Source organism: Drosophila miranda (genome assembly GCF_003369915.1).
Source record: "Drosophila miranda strain MSH22 chromosome Y unlocalized genomic scaffold, D.miranda_PacBio2.1 Contig_Y2_pilon, whole genome shotgun sequence".
NCBI classification, from domain to species: Eukaryota; Metazoa; Arthropoda; class Insecta; order Diptera; family Drosophilidae; genus Drosophila; species Drosophila miranda.
In genome coordinates, this window is record NW_022881614.1 from 2,752,402 (window position 1) to 2,772,297 (window position 19,896).

General features: G+C 49.7%; 1 pseudogene; it reads right to left on the minus strand.

Moving 5' to 3' along the window:
* The window catches only part of LOC117192634, a 78,150-nt pseudogene extending 59,792 nt beyond the window's left edge, over positions 1-18,358 (minus strand).
* Positions 18,359-19,896: the final 1,538 nt, after the last annotated feature.

Genomic DNA, 19,896 nt, shown 5'->3' on the forward strand with positions numbered 1-19,896 from the left:
AAAGGTATTGAGAGTTGTAGCGCAGCATGTTCGATTGGCCGGATTAACGCTTAACGTGGAAAAGAGCAAATTCTGTATGCGTTCGGTGAAGTATCTTGGTCATATCGTCGGGGAGGGTGTCATTCGAACGGATCCCGGGAAAATTTCGGCCATGATAGACTTTCCAGTACCGAACTCTCTGAAAGCCTTACGGAGATTCCTTGGAATGGTTGGATGGTATCGTAAATTTGTAGAAAATTTTGCGTCAATAGCTTCCCCTCTCACTGACTTGCTGAAACCTAAGTGCAGATTTGTCATGACACCAGAAGGACGTACAGCGTTCGAGGAACTTAAAAAATTTTTGTGCTCTGCGCCAGTTCTTCGCAGTCCGGATTTCAACCAGCCGTTCTTTGTGCATTGCGATGCCAGCAAATCAGGAGTTGGAGGTGTCTTAGTTCAAAAGACTCCAGAGGGAGACGAATTTCCGATAGCTTTTGTGTCGAAAAAACTTAATAAGGCGCAAAGAAATTATTCTGTGACCGAGCAAGAGTGTCTGGCGGCAATCGTTTGCATCAACCGTTTCAGAGCCTACATTGAAGGACATGATTTTACGGTTATCACCGATCATGCATCTCTGAAATGGCTCATGACTCAGACGGATCTACATTCGCGGCTAGCCCGATGGGCATTAAAGTTACAGGGCTTTAACTTCAAAATTGAACACCGGAGTGGTCGTTTAAATGTTGTACCCGATGCCTTGTCCAGAGTCAATGAAGAAGATTTGGCGGCCGTGGATGGTGGTTATGGTCAAGCAGTTGATCTCGAGTCCCCAGCTTTTAAGTCCGCTGAGTATGTAGAACTGGCAAGCAGAATAAAAGCCAATGACGTTAACCTGCCGGATCTGAGGGTGGTCGAAGGTCTTGTGTACAGGAAGTGTGATTTCGCCACAGGGAGTATTCTTCATGATAATTTTATCTGGAAGTTATGGATCCCACAGAGTCTTATTCCAGAGGTATTAGCCAATGCTCACGACCATCCCTTAGCATCGCATGGGGGAGTTCATAAGACTTTAGAGCGAGTGCGACAGTTTCTCTATTGGCCAAGTTTAGTCAAAGATGTAAAAGCATATGTACTCGCGTGCGACACGTGCAAATCTACTAAAGCACCGAACTCTGTCCATCGACACCCGATGGGAGTGGCACCTGAGTCGCAGAGGTTTTTCCAAAAGCTATACGTCGACTTTCTGGGCCCGTATCCACGCTCAAAAAGCGGGAACATTGGTATATTTATAGTGTTAGATCACTATTCAAAGTTCGTCTTTCTGAAAGCTGTTAAAAAACTAACGGCTGATCTTGTGACCTGCAGCAAGATCTGTTTCATACTTTTGGCTTTCAGGAGATCATTGTATCGGACAATGGCTCTCAATTTAAGTCGGAAGTTTTCCAGAAGTTTCTCAAGGCGCACAAGATATCACATACGGCCACAGCAGTATACTCTCCGCAGTCGAATGCGTCAGAGCGAGTAAACCGGTCGGTAATTGCCGCCATTCGCTCATACGTGAGGGCAGATCAGAAAAATTGGGACGAGGAGCTGAGCAGTATCTGTTGCGCATTGCGAACCGCGGTCCATTCCAGCCTCGGAACTTCGCCGTATTATATGGTATTTGGGCAACAGTTCGTTAGCTCCGGGGAAACATACAAAATTCTGAGAGCTCTTCGATTGTTGGAGGATAAATCCCTAGTGTTTTCCAAGGAGGATTCGTTAGAGTTGGTACGTAGCAAGGCTTTAACGATAATGGAGAAGCAAAGGGCGAAAAACGAACGGATTTACAATTTGAGATCAAGGGAGACTTCGTATCAAGTGGGCCAAGAGGTGTTCAGAAAGAACTCCAAGCAGAGTAACTTCCAGGCTGGCTATAGTGCCAAACTGGGCCCAGCATATGTGAAGGCCAGAATACGCAAGAAAATAGGGAATGCTTACTATGAATTAGAGGATCTGCAAGGACGGTCTATTGGTCGATACCACGCGAAAGACTTAAAACAATAGCTGATCCGCGCAGTTTGGGATCCGACTTGTGTGATACCACTAAGTCAGATCTTCGGCGGGGGTATTTGTAACGCTTGGATCAGCCGAGAGAGCTAGTTCGCAGCGCCATCTAGTGGTCGGCACCGTAATGGCCGTGGCAGAGCATACACCCTCTATGGGCTATGTTTGGGAGGTCACGAAAAGGGGCATAGGAAAGGGTGATAGATTTAACAGCCCAGATTGTCAACTTTTTCTGGCATTTCCCTTGTTCTATGAGAGGGCCCGAAGGTTCTAGCATGTTGAGGGGCTTGGCTTCGGTCTCTTCCCGTTTTGGCGCTCGACCCGAGCATTCGTTTTCTTTTATCAGAAAAAAAAATATATTTTTTATCTAAGTGCTTCAGAAACGAGAAAGTCTCGAGTTAATCCGGCGTTAGTTTTTCCAAACTAGGACCGGCTATTGGCGCAGTTTATACGGCAGAAGAGGAACGCCGTGTCGCCGCATTTTCATTACAATACCGACCCGGTTCAGCTTCACGGATCCAAAGACGCCGAGGCGTCGAGTAGATCGAGAGACCGAGGGACGCAAAAGAGGTCCAGAGGAGCAGCCGAAGCTGCGGTGGAAAATTTACAGGCCCAAGTACCCGGGCACCAACGACGCTAGCGGGAGTTGAGTGGTTTTTGGAAGAAAAAAAAAACTCCTTTTTTTATGGTTGGAGAGCGAGCCAAGGAAGGGCTACATAGCGCAGACTGAGCGCGATCAAGAACAGTCTGAGATTTCGAGGGGCGGCGCGAGTGGTCGTCGAAAACAGCCCGATTGCGGAAGGTCGGGAAGAGATCGGGAAGGCAGAAATTTGAAAAGAATTAATATATGTATTGTCGAGTGTTTTATGTTAATTTAAATAATTTTTTTTTGTTAGTTTTTTTCTTTGAGAAAGACATCGGCAGTCGGCAAGGGGCAGCGCGAACGAGAAAAAGAAAAGGGGCGAGAAAGTTTTTTTTTAATGTAATGAGTCGCTCAAATTAAGTGTGGAGAGAGGAAAGTGGGGAATTTGTGAGTGAGTTTTTGTTGTGCTTTATGCCACTCCCTATCGGAGTTCTTGTTCCAGGTCCGATTCTCCTCCGGAAAGCGCTTTCGTCGGTGGACATGCGGATCTGCGGGTGAGTGTGAAAGAGAAATGTAAAAGACGCAACTCGAACGATTTGACTCGAGTCCCACTGAAAAAGTAAAGAGGAGAGGGACAAATACTTTATATGCTTCCCCCCTTACTGTTTCTATTTCTTCCCCCCTTTCGGTTTGGCCGTTGTTAATCTTTTTATATGTGAAATAATTATTCATTTTGTTTATCACTATTATTAAGTCATTTTGAAATTCCATCTATTTTATCTGTTTTATGCGTACCTATTTTTGGGTTAGGTTTAGTTTTAGTTTAGAAATTTGTTTATGTAGGGTTCAATAAATTTTATAATGTTCTAGAATATAGTTTTTGTTTGCCTTCGGCTAGCCAGATGCCCCTGAGAGCCCCATGAGAACGCAGAGGGGTCATTCCGTGAAAATTGCGGATGGCCAAGGAAGGGAAGGTCAATCCGCTTCAACGAGATCGGAGGCGAGGAAAAGCGTTCGGGAACAGGTAGAAGAAAGAGCCAATTATGTGTTCAGTCGAATTTTAGGTCCAAATTAACTCTCGTCGTAGCACGCACAGATTATAACCTTGTAATAATGAGAATAGGCATTAAGTGAGAGGAGGGCAAGATCACCACCCCAACTAGCCGACGAGCCTCCCAGCCGGGAATATCTGCGTGCCCCCTTCTCTCACTCCCCGACACCTGCCAAGTTCGTTACAATAGTCTCTGAGATTTGTGGTTGCCCCAGATTTTCGTCCTTTGCGTGGGCGGAAGGGGGTGTGGCGAAATTTGGACATATATCCGATATCACAGGAGTGTGGATACCAAATTTGGTTGCTCTGGCTCTTATAGGTTCTGAGATCCTTGAACTCATATTTTACAATTGACAAAACCGACCATGAAACCTGTGTGTTAGAGAGAGACAGAGCGAGAAAGAATGAAATTGTTTTCTTGATTCTGGCTATAATCATTATACGATCTGGTTCAGATTTTGCACTGTAGAAGATATGGTCATCCTCACCGATTCTGCGTTTTTGGTTTTATCGTATCTTTAAAATGTGGATGCCAGAGATTTTCGTCCTTTGTGGGGGTGGAAGTGGGCGGGGCGAAGTTTTGAAATATTTTTGTAGCAGTGACATATCACAGAAGTCTGGATCCAAAACATCGTTGCTCTAGCTCTTATAGTCTTTGAGCACTAGGCGCTGAAGGGGACGGACGGACGGACAGACGGACGGACGGACAGACGGACAGACAGACAGGGCTCAATCGACTCGGCTATTGATGCTGATCAAGAATATATATACTTTATGGGGTCGGAAACGATTCCTTCTGGACGTTACACACATCCACTTTTACCACAAATCTAATATACCCCAATACTCATTTTGAGTATCGGGTATAAAAACGAGGGGGAACGTTGTGAGTTGCTGCGGACACCGCAACTCTACGGTTATACCCGATACTAAGTCAGTATGGCTCTCCTCCGGCAGACGCCGATAATATTAAACGACACGACAAAGAGTGCGTGCGAGAGAGACAGAAAATCAGTCTGAGCGTGACGTCGGGCGCTGCGTAGCCACTGCAAATTTATTTGTTCTTATTGGCTATAAAAATGATCTGATCTGATCCAGATTCAGCAATCTGATAGATAAGGTCATTATCTATGATTCTGCGTTTTTAGTTTTCTCGAATGTGCAATATTGTGGATGCAACAGATTTTCGTCCTTTGTGGGGGCGGAAAAAGGTGGGGCGAAATTCTGAGATATACGTTTTATAGTGAGATCTAACAGAAGTGCGGATACCAAATTTGGTTACTCTAGCCTTAATAGTCTCTGAGATTTGTGGATGCCCCAGATTTTCGTCCTTTGCGGGGGCGGAAGGGTTTGTGGCGAAATTTGGACACGAAACGGTCAAGGTCCGATATCACAGGAGTGTGGATACCAAATTTGGTTGCTCTGGCTCTTATAGGTTCTGAGATCCTTGAACTCATATTTTGCAATTGACAAAACCGACCATGTGTGTTAGAGAGAGACAGAGCGAGAAAGAATGAAATTGTTTTCTTGATTCTGGCTATAATCATTATACGATCTGGTTCAGATTTTGCACTGTAGAAGATATGGTCATCCTCACCGATTCTGCGTTTTTGGTTTTATCGTATCTTTCAAAATGTGGATGCCACAGATTTTCGTCCTTTGTGGGGGCGGAAGTGGGCGGGGCGAAGTTTTGAAATTTTTTTGTAGCAGTGACATATCACAGAAGTCTGGATCCAAAACATCGTTGCTCTAGCTCTTATAGTCTTTGAGCACTAGGCGCTGAAGGGGACGGACAGACGGACGGACGGACAGACGGACAGACGGACAGACAGACAGACAGACAGGGCCCAGTCGACTTGGCTATTGATGCTGATCAAGAATATATATTCTTTATGGGGTCGGAAACGATTCCTTCTGGACGTTACACACATCCACTTTTACCACAAATCTAATATACCCCAATACTCATTTTGAGTATCGGGTATAAAAACAATAATAACGGGGAAAGCAAAAAAAAACGATCTTTGATAGAGAGATTTTGGGGAAAGCATGCAACCCTTTCCCTCCGAAAAGGTTGCCAATAACTATGCGTGGTAGAGCGAAAAAGGGAGAAATAAAGAAAAGGTATCTTCGGCAATCGTGACCCAAGTAGTAGCTCTAGGCCTGTCTGCGGCGAACGCCTAAACATAGGGACGGACGACGTTCTTGCACGCGTGCCAATACCAGGATCACGACGGTGCTCGTCAGCCGCCCATCGAGGAAACATTACCGAAGCGGTTACGGGGAGTTTGTAATAGTTTCTGCGTGCTACGACCTATACCTTTTCCGCAGCCATTCTCGGTCCGGGCCGGAAGCGTAGCACGAAGAAACGCACCAGCACCAGGGGTACCACGTTCGGCCGGCGATAACCTGCTGTATAAATAGGCAGGAAGGAAGGGGGAAGGGAAACAGGGAACAAAAGTCTTAAGCCAGTGCATGACTATGCACTGCTCGCAGGTGTTATGGACTTTCTCAACAATTTTTCTGCTTCGGGGTCAAGTTTGGCTGGGGTCACACAAAACCATACTACAGGTTAATGTAACTCCGCTTTGTAAGGATTACAATTACGTCAACCCTGACCTTCAGGCCTTTCGGCCCCACGTTGGGCGCCAAATAAAATAATTATTCCTGTAACGAGTAACGAAGAGAATCTTCGCACTATGAAGCTGGTGGTCGGCTAACTGAGAAGGAGTACGCGCTCGCTTTCACGGCTGGTCTCTGGTCGGAAATGGGGATGGGTTCTTTGGGGTAACCCTCCAGTTAGGTTGCTTCGCTCCTGCTTGTATTATTTTATTAAAATTCGCGTACTCTTTTTGGGAATGGGAGGGGGACAGACAAGGAAAGGATCGTTAGGGGTACGGAAAGTATAGTGGGGCAAAGATAGTGCAGAGAAGGAGTAGGGATCTACCACCGCGGCGGACATCTCTGTTTTGCTGGCACGGAGTCGTGCCACGCCCACCCTACCATGATCCTGAAAGAGCCAATAATAATATCAGGATCCCTGGAGAGGCCGGTATTGGTCATCCTATTTCGCTCACGAGCGGCATGGTTCCCCCCAAATACGGTAACGTCTAGCACATATTCATCTTAACAATCATTTTATTAGAAACTATATTCAGATACCCCCATGTTACAAGAAAAAAGAAACACTAACCGAGAACTCCAAGACAAGGCTAAATGGACAAAAGGAGGAACGAAAAGCGTAACAAGAGATATAGCTATTATTACTAGGGAATATTTAGATAAATAAATACGATAAGTGTAAATAGTTATAAGTGCATATACGATATTTTATAGTGCGATATAAACTAATGATTTTTCCTTAAATAGAAAGATAATACTATAGCGCCATATAGGTACACATGTCCCAGCACATCGGCTTCAGGGAGTAGTTGGACATACTATTCGTTTTACCAAGCGTACTGTAAAGGCAGAAGGCCAATCAGCTGTGACTACTTTAAAAGTGTGAGGTCAACGAACGACAAACAGCTCTAGCAAAAAAGAACGAAGCTTTTGCCACGCTCGCGGAATTTTGGGAGGCAAAGAAATGTAGTGTTGTTGGTATATTATAAAGCTCAATCAGTTTTTGTTTGTGTTCCCGCGGCGAAAGATCTTTCGTAGCTGGGCGTGTGACTGTGTGTGGGTGCATTAAACTTTTACCTGCAAACCAAAAACAAAATCGTACAGCGCGTGCTGCATGGCATAAGCTCGCGGATGGGACCCGGCCGAGCGGACGCTTTTAAGCTCAAACTTTTAAACTTTCATCAAATGCATTTTTAAAATTTCCATGTGTTGTTGGGTTTTTTTTCTGTTTTTTTTTTTTTGTTCTGTCTACAATTATCACTAAGAATATCCAACTACACAAAAACAGACATATCAACGGACTGCGAGGTTCAAGGGAATGCGAGTCACGGTGGGATCTTTTTGGCCTCAGTGGCTTTCAGTGGGCTGTGTATACATACATAGGTACATATGTGAGCACATCTCTTACAGTTTTTATACCCGATACTCAAAATGAGTATTGGGGTATATTAGATTTGTGGTAAAAGTGGATGTGTGTAACGTCCAAAAGGAATCGTTTCCGACCCCATAAAGTATATATATTCTTGATCAGCATCAATAGCCGAGTCGATTGAGCCTTGTCTGTCTGTCCGTCTGTCCGTCCGTCCGTCCTTCCGTCCGTCCGTCCGTCCGTCCGTCCGTCCGTCCCCTTCAGCGCCTAGTGCTCAAAGACTATAAGATCTAGAGCAACGATGTTTTGGATCCAGACTTCTGTGATATGTCACTGCTACAAAAATATTTCAAAACTTCGCCCCGCCCACTTCCGCCCCCACAAAGAACGAAAATCTGTGGCATCCACATTTTTAAAGATACGATAAAACCAAAAACGCAGAATCGTAGAGGATGACTATATGTTCTAGAGTTTAAGATCTCAACCAGATCGTATAATTATTATAGCCAGAATTAAGAAAACAATTTCATTCTTGCTCGCTCTGTCTCTCTCTAACACACAGGTTTCATGGTCGGCTTTGCCAATTGCAAAATATGAGTTCAAGGATCTCAGAACCTATAAGAGCCAGAGCAACCAAATTTGGTATCCACACTCCTGTGATATCGGACCTTGACCGTTTCGTGTCCAAATTTCGCCACACCCCCTTCCGCCTCCGCAAAGGACGAAAATCTGGGGCATCCACAAATCTCAGAGACTATTAAGGCTAGAGTAACCAAATTTGGTATCCGCACTTCTGTTAGATCTCACTATAAAACGTATATCTCAGAATTTCGCCCCACCCTTTTCCGCCCCCACAAAAGACGAAAATCTGTTGCATCCACAATATTTCACAGTCGAGAAAACTAAAAACGCAGAATCATAGATAATGACCATATCTATCAGATTGCTGAATCTGGATCAGATCAGATCATTTTTATAGCCAATAGGAACAAATCAATTTGCAGTGGCTACGCAGCGCCCGACGTCACGCTCAGACTGATTTTCTGTCTTTGTCGTGTCGTTTAATATTAGCGGCGTCTGCCGGAGGAGAGCCATACTGACTTAGTATCGGGTATAACCGTAGAGTTGCAGTGTCCGCAGCAACTCACAACGTTCCCCCTCGTTTTTTTTCTCACCGCGCAACTGAATGCTTGTACGGCCACGAGGAGAAAGAACGGTTTGGGCGGATCTACTGACCAACAAAAATTTTGTTCTCCGGATCTGCCTTTGCACGATCCTTCGCCATTCACCTTGAATGGTTATGGAAATGGTGGGGAGATTTTTGTTCGTTTTTAAGCATATTCTTAATGTCAACCCTAGGTGGCGCTAGCCCCACACGACAAGACACATTTAACATGTAACACCACAACAAGAAATTAAGCCAACCTAACTATACCTAAAAACCCTCTAGCTGAACCCTCCACGAGGGTGCCGGCTGGGCAATGGACACTGCATTATCCCGGGCGAGGATAATGCACTGTCGCTTGCCTTGCCCGGGGTAATGCAGTGTCTAGCTAAGGCTATGGTCCATCGTCTTCCCGATCTAAAGTCGGGGGAACTGAACCAAGGCCATGGCTAGAGGTGCCTGGCGGCCAGTCATAAAACGCTAGGGGGTGGTCCCCCGAAAAACCCTAACCGGTATGGACCTTCGGGCCAAATATGGAGGTAGATAAGGAGCAAACACGGGTTGGGATGTCAACCCAAACGTCGGTGGAAAGCGTGACTGCTACCACCGGCGGGCACGGGGAGGAGCAATCCTCTCTGCGTGTCGCCAGCGGTCACACCTCGGGCATGGCGGGAGCAGGTCATGTCAGTTGTAATACTACTGCCACAAAAACGACGCGTTGCAGGGAGAGCCGCGCGGGTGCCGTTGTCGATGCAGACTCGGACCTGGAGAGCGTGCTATCCCTTAGCAAGACCGAAGAGGAAAGCCTTCTCCGCTTGCCGGAACCAGGTACCAGCTCCCTGCGTAGGGAAGGGCCGAAGCGTTCCAGGGAGGGGATGAAGGCAAAAGCTCAGTATAAGGCGGCCCTCAAGTTACTGAGCCGGCTCCAGGGCAAGGCGGATATCTCCCAAGAGGAGAAGTCCAAGCTAGCCTGGGCTGAGCAACGTGTACAGGAGGGCCGCGAACACTACGCGCAGCTGCCGCAGATGAAGGCAACAAACGGTGGATTCGCCAACAAGGTGGAGGAGATGTTGGCCACCAAGAGGCAACGCTCGATCGAGAGTGCTGCCAAAGACACTCCGGCGAGCAAGCGGCAACGCGGGCCCAAGGTGGCCACCCCCCAGCCGAAGACGAGGAAGCCGAGGCAGAAGGCCATGAGCGAGGTGTCCAAGAGACATCTCATTGTGGCCTTGATCGATCGCAGCGATGAGAACGGGAAGATGACGGCGGCGCAGTGGAAGTTAGTCCACGCGCAGCTCGTCGAGGCACTGTTCTCGCGAATGGAGGAGGACCCTAGCGCTCCCATGCCCACGTTCGATGGAGCGGGATGGCTGAACGGGGTCAAAATCCTCAAGTGCAATGACGACCCAGCGCGGCAGTGGCTGGTGCAGAAGGTGCCCCTACTGGAAGCTCTGTGGGAGGGGGCCAAGCTGGAGGTGGTAGACAGGGAGCTGATCCCGTCCATACCAAAGGCGAAGGTGCTCTTCCCCATTGCTGTCCAGGGGGAGCGAGCTCTGAAGCTGCTGCAGAGGCAAAATCCGGACGTGCCAACGGCTGATTGGAAGGTTCTGCATGCCGGTAGCCCACTACCCAACGAGGGGGACCAGCACGTGATCCTCCAGATCAGCAAGGTGGCGGAGGACATCCTGTATACCAAGTTCGGAAAGATGGCGTGGGGCGTAGGTAGCGTATACCTACGGCTGAAAAAGCGCCACCCCGAGGATAAAGATGCGCACACCCTCCAGGCAGGCGAGGTCGAGAAGGACCTAGGTCTGGAGACCATAGTGGAGGCCGCCCAGGGTCTTGCGCTGGACGACTCGGAGGAGGAGGAAGACGGTGACGGTGACCTGACAATCATAGTCAACCCGTCGTGCGAGGTTGAGTTAGCCACCCATGACACTAAGGGTGCTGCAACTCAATCTCCATAAAAGCAAGGTAGCGTCGGCGGAGCTCCTCATTGCCATGGAGCAAGGGCCCGCCGACATAGCTTTAGTCCAGGAGCCGTGGATTGCGTCAGGCAACTCTGTGGCCGGACTAAAGTCCTCAAATTACAGCCTTCTCTACTCAACATCGGTAAGCAGGAACAGAACCGCCGTACTCGTACGGAAGGGAATCCATGCTCATCTTATGTCTCATTACAGCACGGATGACCTGACGGTGGTGATGCTGGAGAGCGAGGAAAAGCGCCTAATGGCAGCTTCCTGCTACATGGCACACGACAGGCCCGCCCCGCCGGAAGAACTAAGGAGTCTGTAACAGAAGCCGGCTCCAAAAATCTCCAACTCCTCATCGGTGCAGACGCCAACGCCCATCACAATGTGTGGGGAAGCCCTGACACCAACGATAGAGGTGAGTCACTCCTAGACTTTATCTTATCCACTAACTTAGATGTAGCAAACGTGGGGGAGGAACACACCTTCGTGGGTCCCACCTCGTCAGACGTGCTAGACCTAAATCTTGTCACGGGAAAGAGTACCTTGGTATCTGACTGGAGAGTCCTCGAAAGACCATCCTTCTCAGACCATAAGTACATTCAGTTCAAGTGCGAATTCACACACTCTTCGAAGATAACAGTCTATAGAAACCCCCGAAACACAAACTGGGTAAAGTTTAAAAAGACTGTTACTTCGAAGCTCGCGAATCCGGGCTCAGTGAAATCCGCGGAGGATATAGAGAAGTCCCTAAAGACCCTATTCAACGAGTTACTGAACGCCTACCATGCATCGTGCAAACCCTCGAGAACGAAGAGGAGGTCCAAGCCACTCTGGTGGAACCGAGATCTCTCTCTCCAAAGGAACAACCTCAAGGAATTCTTCAAGATCGCCAAACAAGCGAACGAAGAGATTGTCAATGAGGAATATAAAATCATACTTAGGAGCTACAAGAAGGAAATACGTAAGGCACAAAGGAACTCGTGGATACTTCTGCTCCAACATTGAGAAAGTGCCCGAAACCGCTAGGCTCCGGAAGCTGCTCTCAAAGCAGCCCACAGTACAGAGCCAACTAAAACTAGACAACGGACAGTGGACAGAGGGCAGTAAAGAAGCCCTAACAGCACTAATGGAGGCGCACTTCCCTGGATGCACCGAGGTCACTGACGCCAAGGAGCATCAGGACCTAGCAACTGAGGAACAGCACCCCCAATAGGTCTGTTAACCACTAAGAGAATCCACTGGGCCATAGACTCCTTCGCGGCCATAAAAGCACCAGGACTGGACGGGATATTCCCAGCCATGATGCAGTTGACCAAAGAGGTTATTACCCCATGGCTCTTCGCAATATACTCAGCATGCCTAAGTACAGGCTATATCCCCATCCAATGGAGAACCTCGAGGGTTGTCTTCCTCCCTAAGGCAGGAAAGTGCAGCCACGTGAGTCCCAAGGATTACAGACAGATAAGCCTTACCTCCTTTCTACTAAAAACACTAGAAAAGCTGTTGGATTTACACATCAGGAATGAGGTAGGGGGACTGATGTCAATAAACCAACACGCCTACACCAAGGGGAAATCAGTGGAGACGGCACTACACTCGCTAGTAGCCACCATCGAGAGCGCCCTTCACAACAAAAAGTATGCTTTGGGAGCATTTGTGGACATCTCAGGAGCATTCAACAACGTGGCAACAACCGCAATAACAAGTCGCCTAGAAGCGAATAACATACACCCTGCAATCAACGTCTGGATCAAAAACCTCCTAAGTTGTAGACGGGTGCAATCGGAGTGGGGCACCGCTTCCATGGTAAAGGGGGCACACAGAGGCACACCTCAAGGTGGAGTCCTACTGCCACTACTGTGGAATTTGGTGGTCGACGACCTCGTTAAGAGATTTGAAAGGAAGGCCCCAAAAATAACAGCCTATGCAGATGACATAAGCATACTTATTACGGGTGTATGTCCATCGACCCTCAGCTCCATAATGGAACGTACACTCAGGGAGATAAGTGAGTGGGCGGAAGAGGTAGGACTCAGTATCAACGCGGACAAGACGGACCTCAACCTCTTTACCAAGAGGTACAAGGTACCGATATGGACCCCCCCGAAAATTGACCAAACTAGGCTGACTCCAAAATCACAGGTGAAATACCTAGGCACAGTACTGGACAGCAAGCTGGCATGGAGGCCCAATGTAGTGGAAAGGGTGAAGAAGGCTACCATTGCGCTTTATGCATCCAAGAAGATGCTCAGCAGCACATGGGGCCTGTCACCTGCTCTAATGCACTGGATCTACATTGGCTATTGAAAAGAAGACATACCATAAGCTTATGGAAAAGACTCAGCGACAGGCTTTGCTCTGTATTACAGGGGCGCTGAGGTCAACCCCAACAAAAGCACTCGAAACTATACTCGGAATCGACCCCCTGGACATTCACGCTCGCCTGATTGCGGGAAAGGCAGCACAACGCCTTATAGCATCAGGAAACCTATCCATACAAGGATACGGGCACAGTTCAATTGGCAGGGACATGACCAGATCAACTGATTACATGACCCCCCAAACTTGCCTTGACGTCAAAACAACCACATCTTTGGGACCTGAAGACTGGAAAATTGGAAGGGACCAAACTGAGCACCTCAACATATACACAGACGGCTCCAAGATGGAAGGAGGAGTAGGAGCGGGCCTATACTGTACAGACCCTGAGATAAGGCTGTCGTATAAGCTACCGGACCAATGCAGCATATTCCAGGCAGAAGTTTTTGCCATCGGGAAGGCAGCGGAGGTCGCTCTCCTAACAGAACGAGCACACGATGCAGTCAACCTATTCGTCGACAGCCAAGCGGCGATAAGATCCATGCAGTCGTCCGCGGTCAGTTCCAGAAGTGTCTTGGCGAGCAGGGAGGCATTAGACATCCTAAGCACGAAAAAGACAGTGCGGATCTATTGGGTTCCCAGCCACCAGGGCATCGAAGGAAACGAAGCGGCGGACGTACTAGCTAACGAAGGCGTCGGGCTGGAGAATAGGAGAACCGAGAACGTGCCTGTCTCCCTCAGAACGCTGCAAGGCGATCTAGAGAAGCAGGCTAGAGCACAGACTGATAGCAGGTGGAGGAGTACCACCACCTGCAGAACCTCGAAGATAATGTGCAAGGAGCGCAACGAGAAACTTAGCCACTACCTACTGCACCTACCACGAAAGGACTGTAGATTGCTAGTGGGGATACTAACAGGTCACTGTCTGGCTGCTGCACATGCAGCAAAGCTAGGCATCACCAACAGAGACAGTTGTAGGAAATGTGAGGAACCTGGGGCTATAGAAACCCTGGAACATCTCATCTGCAACTGTCCGGCTCTCTCAAGGGCAAGGAGGAGATACCTGGGCGCCCCAGTGTTGGCATCACTGGAAGATGCCTCCAAAAGGACGCCACAGGAACTGCTGGCCTATGCTAAAAACACCTCGATTCTCGGGGACTTTTTAAAACCACATTAACACTCCCGCGACGGTTCATACACACCCCATCCAGATAACTAAGGGCCATATTGGCGTGGCCCCGCTGAGAGCCGTCCGGGTTAACCTAACCTAACCTAACGATACACTAACTATGGGGACTAAACTTAATAATTAATAAGTATCTCGGTGAGGTGTGATATATACTTGTATAAATAATATAATATATATAAATATATTTATATATATAATATACATAAATATATAAATTGTACAAATACCATCGGGCATACTTTCAGGCGAAGAACACAAATATGCTTTCCTATCCGCCCGACAAGCGACCACTATAGGGTCTCCAGTGGTTGTCTTGACAGTGCGTCTGCGACTACGTTCTGTTTGCCGGCCCGATAGTGCACGTCGTATTGGTATTGCTGTAGTTCGAGCGCCCATCTTGCTACTCTACCGTAAGGGCTCTCGAGGGTATTCAGCCACTTTAGTGCGAGATGATCGGTTATGACGTCGAATCGGTAGCCTTCGAGATAGCATCGGAGTTTTCGGATCGCCCAGATGACGGCGAGGCATTCCTTGTCGGTGGCCGAGGAGTTTTCTTCTGCCTTGTTGAGGCGTCGACTGACGTATGCGATGACCCGCTCTTTCCCTTCGATCTCTTGGGTGAGGACCGAGCTCATTCCAAGGTTGCTTGCGTCCGTCTGCAGGGAAAATTTGACGTTAAAGTCTGGGAAGGCGAGTACCGGTGCGGTGGTGAGCAGTGTTTTCAGCTCGTCGAAGGCGTCTTGTTGTTCTTGACCCCATGTCCATGCTTTCCCTTTCTTCAGCAGCAGTGACATTGGTTGGACTACGGTGGCAAAGTTTGGGACGAATCTGCGGTACCACCCGGCCATGCCTACGCATTGTCGTAGCTCCTTCAGGTTGGTCGGCGGCCTCAGATCCTTTACGGCTGCGATTTTGTCGGGGTCCGTGTGGATACCTTCTTCGCTGATCACGTGGCCCAGGTATTTTATGCGGCGCTGGAAGAAGGCACACTTGTTCGTGTTGACCCGTAGGTTTGCCTTTCGCAGTCGTGCGAAAACTTCTTTTACGTTGTTCAGGTGTTCCTGGAAGCTTTTCCCGACGATGACGATGTCGTCGAGATATGCGAACGCGAATGGTTCCATGTCTGCGCTGATAACGGCGTCGAGGGTCCGTTGAAACGTGGCTCCCGCGGAGTGTAAACCGAAAGGCATTACTTTCCATTGGTATAATCCTCGGCCGGGTATCGTGAATGCCGTGGCTTCCCGCCTGTCGCGGGCCATTGGTATCTGCCAATACCCGTTTTTCAGGTCAAGGGTCGTGATGAAGTGGGCATTTCGGAGTCGCTCTAGTATGTAGTTGATCCTGGGTAGCGGGTACGCGTCCGGGATAGAACGCTCGTTTAGCTGCCGATAATCTACACACATGCGCCATCTCCCGTCCTTTTTGCGGACCAGGACGATTGGCGCGCTGTGGGGGCTCCGGGATGGTTCGATTGGTCCTCGGCTATCAGTTGGTCGACCTGTTCATCGATGATCCGCCGCATGGCTGGATTTTTCGGGTAGTACCGTTGTTTTTTGGGTCGGTTGTCCCTCATGACGATGGTGTGTTCCGTTAGGCCCGTCGTCCCTCGGATGCCTGCGAGTGTTGGCAGTTCCTCGTCTAGGAATTTCCGTATTTTCGGAGCGATGTCGGGAGGCCATGGGTCGGAGATTCGTTCCGAATCGTCCTCGGGTGGGTCGTCGATTCCTGGGTCGCAAGTGTGGTCGGGGTTCTCGGGGCGGATTGTTATGTCGAATGCGCTTGGTGGTTCGACTTCGCGAGTGTATTCGCTTATGCTGGCGACGGGTGCCTCGATCATGAGTAGGGGGCTCGTGTGTGTCCTGGGGGTGCTTGCGCGACGTTGTACTCAGCGTGATGTACGAACGTGCGGGTCTCGATGGCGATCGTAGCGTTTGACCGACGGCTAGTTTGGGCGGTGAGGTTCACCGACATAGCTCCAGGCGTGGTGCTGGGCCGCATGTCGGCGCCGTACGAGGTGTTGCCCGGGAGGCGTTCCATGATTTCGGGGACGATCGATGGTGCGTCAGCTCCAGTTGCGTCGGGGTTCCGATGGGTGCCTCGTGTGGTAGTGATCGCCTTTCTCGGTGTCGACGCGCTTGTGGGCCAGGGTGGCGGTCGGAGGTGGTACCTCGAGCGCCTGGCTGCTGCGTGGCGGCTGTCGTTGCTGGGGCCGGGTTGTCTTCTGGAGGGGCGTCCTGGGTTCCTTTCCCTTCGTTGGGGGAACCGCGTCGGTGCCCTCGGGAGACCTGCTCGCTTTCTTCGTGGCTTTGCTTAGTTTTGGGTTTCTCGGAGTGGGCCTGGGGCTAGTGTGCCTCGTCGTGGCCGTGGGTTCTGTGTTCCTTGTTCCTTGTGCTCTTGTCTCGTGTCGTGGCGGGGAATTCGTTGGCGGCGGAGGTCTCGAGTTCGTGGGTCCGGGGGCGTGTACTTGGCTGGCGGTGATAATCGGCGTGTTAGGGATGGGGCGTTGGGAGCCTTGGAGACCTCTGTCGGCCTCTGTCGCTGTGTCGCGCTTTCTGCTCGTTGCGCAACTCTTGCCGTTGGTATTGTGCGAGGTCGGGGTTTTCTTTGGGTTGTTCTCTTGTGTTCATGATCTAGTGGCCGTGGGGTTTTATTCCACAAGCCCTCGCTGACGTTCCCTTGGGTCCCTGCTCGGGCGCCACTTGTGATGGACCTATTTCAGGCTGAGGCAAGCTCAATCTACAAGAAATTTGTAGAAATGGGATGGAACCTTAAGGGTGGCGTCAGGGGGGCGGCCTATCGTAGAGAGGTGGATCGGGGCTAGAATGGGCGTCGCTCGTCGTGTATACGAAACGGCCACGCAGACTCGGGGTGGGGTGGCGTCGGTGCCTCGGCTAATTGGAGTGAACTTACGCAATCGGGTGTTTTACTTTGATAATTCGACACTTTATTGTAATTCTTAGCACTTTAAATGAACTTATTTTTAATTGGTCGCCGATGCTTTCTAGTGAGTTCCGGGTACAACGTCTGTACTCCGAACCGGGTCTCTGCGTAAGTTTTTGGTACCACGTCCGTACTCTGAGCCGGGTTTCTGCGTAAGTTGATCTTTGGTTCTCGTCGCCGTCTTTTTATAGGCCCGTATCGCTGGGTCTGCGGGTTTGAAAATGCACTTCCGCGTCGGGGTGCACTTTGCCGTTCTTGGTGATCGTCGCAGATTTTCTCGGCGCCGACTTTCCTCAGTCGATGAACCCGGAAGACCGCACTTGGCCGATGGCTTGGCCTGGAGTGGGGAAAGTCCGCGTGACCTGATGTCTTTGGTCATCGTTATGGAGTTGGCGCGTGTTGATCGGTGGTTGCTTGCGGAGAGGGGGCGTAGGTTGCGGGGTGTGGTGCGATGCTCTCATTATAAGTCGGGGGACGGATTGCATCGAAACTTTTTAGGTTCGTTACAAACTACAACTGTTTACAGAGACTGGTGCTTACCGAAAGGCCCCAGGCGATAGGCCATGGTTATCAGTCCATAAAGTATTCTGGTCCCGTCACTTCAGGTCCAGCGGAGCCACTGAAGAATCCACCACCATGCATGTAGACCATTACAGGGAGCAGGGCCTGTCCAGAACGTGGAAGATGCAGAAATGACTCAGATAAAGACTAAAGGCAGATAAAACAAGTTAGTATAGCACCACCTCCGGCCTGTAGACATTCAGATAGAGGCAATCCTCTTGGCCAAAGACGATGGGAGTAGGCAGCAGATAGTTCTTCTGGATACAGTCCGGCTTGGGCTTGGTGGCATCGTAGAGGCCAAGCAGCTTGGGCATAACCTTGGGGTTCTAGATGGAAAAATACCGCCCTGACATTACATGGAACTCCTTTCCCTTTCGGACTTTCGCGCAGAGGGCATATGGAATGCCCATGAAGGCCTCGAACCGCTCCGACTGATAGCCTTTTCGGTGCGTGCCCTTCACGCAGCCCACACTCGGCGGACAGACGGTCAGCTGGTCCAGAGCCAGAGTCGGGCACGAGAAGAGCTCTAGGACGAGCATGAGCACGAGCGGCACCAGCATCATCCGTAACTGTATCGCCTAAATCTTCGTCTGGCTACAAAGAAACCGAAATCGAAGCCGAGCCAAGCTAATGGCCATCTTTATGGATCATTAATTATGCATATCGAGTGGATGGTTATTTATGAACGGTTTTTTGATGCTTCCAAAACCTTGCTTTTTTTCTTTTATTCGCACTTAATCTCGTTTCTTGCATTGTCTGCAATATGCAAAACTGACCTTCGGAATCACAGCCGCGATCGCAGCAGCAACATGCCGATCGCTAAAGGGAGGAAGAGATATATAGACAGAGAGAGAGAGAGTGAGAAACAGCCCCAAGTGCAAGTAGAGCCCCACACACAGTTACAATTGACATTGAGTACACGTATTGTGGAACGAAAGTGTCTTTTAGAGGAGACTTTAATATTACAATGTTCGTTCCAGTGCCAGATATTGTGTAGTGTGAGGGAGCGTACGCTCCACCCACATTTTTCCGCCCATCAACTCGCCGGCATTTTCCCAGTGGAGGGACCCGGACCTACTTTATTAGAATTAAGATTTTTGACTTTTCTTCGTTTTCTAGGTTTAAGCATTGACTTTTCAGTTTTAGGTTAAGGGGTAGGGGGGAAGGCCACGAAGGCCAAGGGGGGGGCCAAGTCGCGATCACGGCGGACGCCACTGGCTTTTTAGAACCAAACCCAACAACAACGACGCAGCAGCGGCCAAATAGTGACGAGGAATACGCCGAGAACCAAACCCAACAGCAACGACGCAGCAGCGGCCAAAGATAGACGAGGAATACGCCGAGAACCAAACCCAACAACAACGACGCAACAACGGCCAAAGGGAGACGAGGAATACGCCGAGAACAAAACCCAACAGCAACAACGCAGCACCGGCCAAAGAGAGACGAGGAATACGCCGAGAACCAAACCCAACAACAACGACGCAGCAGCGGCCAAAGGGAGACGAGGAAAACACCGAGAACAAAAACCCAACAACAACGACGCAGCAGCGGCCAAAGAGAGACGAGGAATACGCCGAGAACCAAACCCAACAGCAACGACGCAGCAGCGGCCAAAGAGAGACGAGGAATACGCCGAGAACCAAACCCAACAACAACGACGCAGAAGCGGCCAAAGAGTGACGAGGAAAACACCGGGACCCAGCGAGCCGCTGGCATCGCTACACTGGCGCAGCTACAGACGCCGAAAAAGAGGGTAGACAACGGCGCCAGCCTTCTGCCGCAGCGAGGATGACGGCGCTAGCCGCCCACGCTGACGCTGGATCGGCAGAGCCAGCAGAACGCCGGCTCTGAGCTGCAAAAACGTGGAAGGAGAGGCAATTCGATTGGGAGCAGTCGTAGGAGTCGGACGTGTTCGCGGAAAAAATTCGAGTGGCTTGGAAAAAGTAAAACACGTGGCGGACCGGATCCACGCTAACGCGATCAGTGACACGAGGAAGATCCTGCATCGACGCTGCGCCCACGGGGAGAAGACCCTGCATCGATACTACACTTACGGAGAGGAGATCCTGCATCTACGCTGCACCCACGGGGAAAAG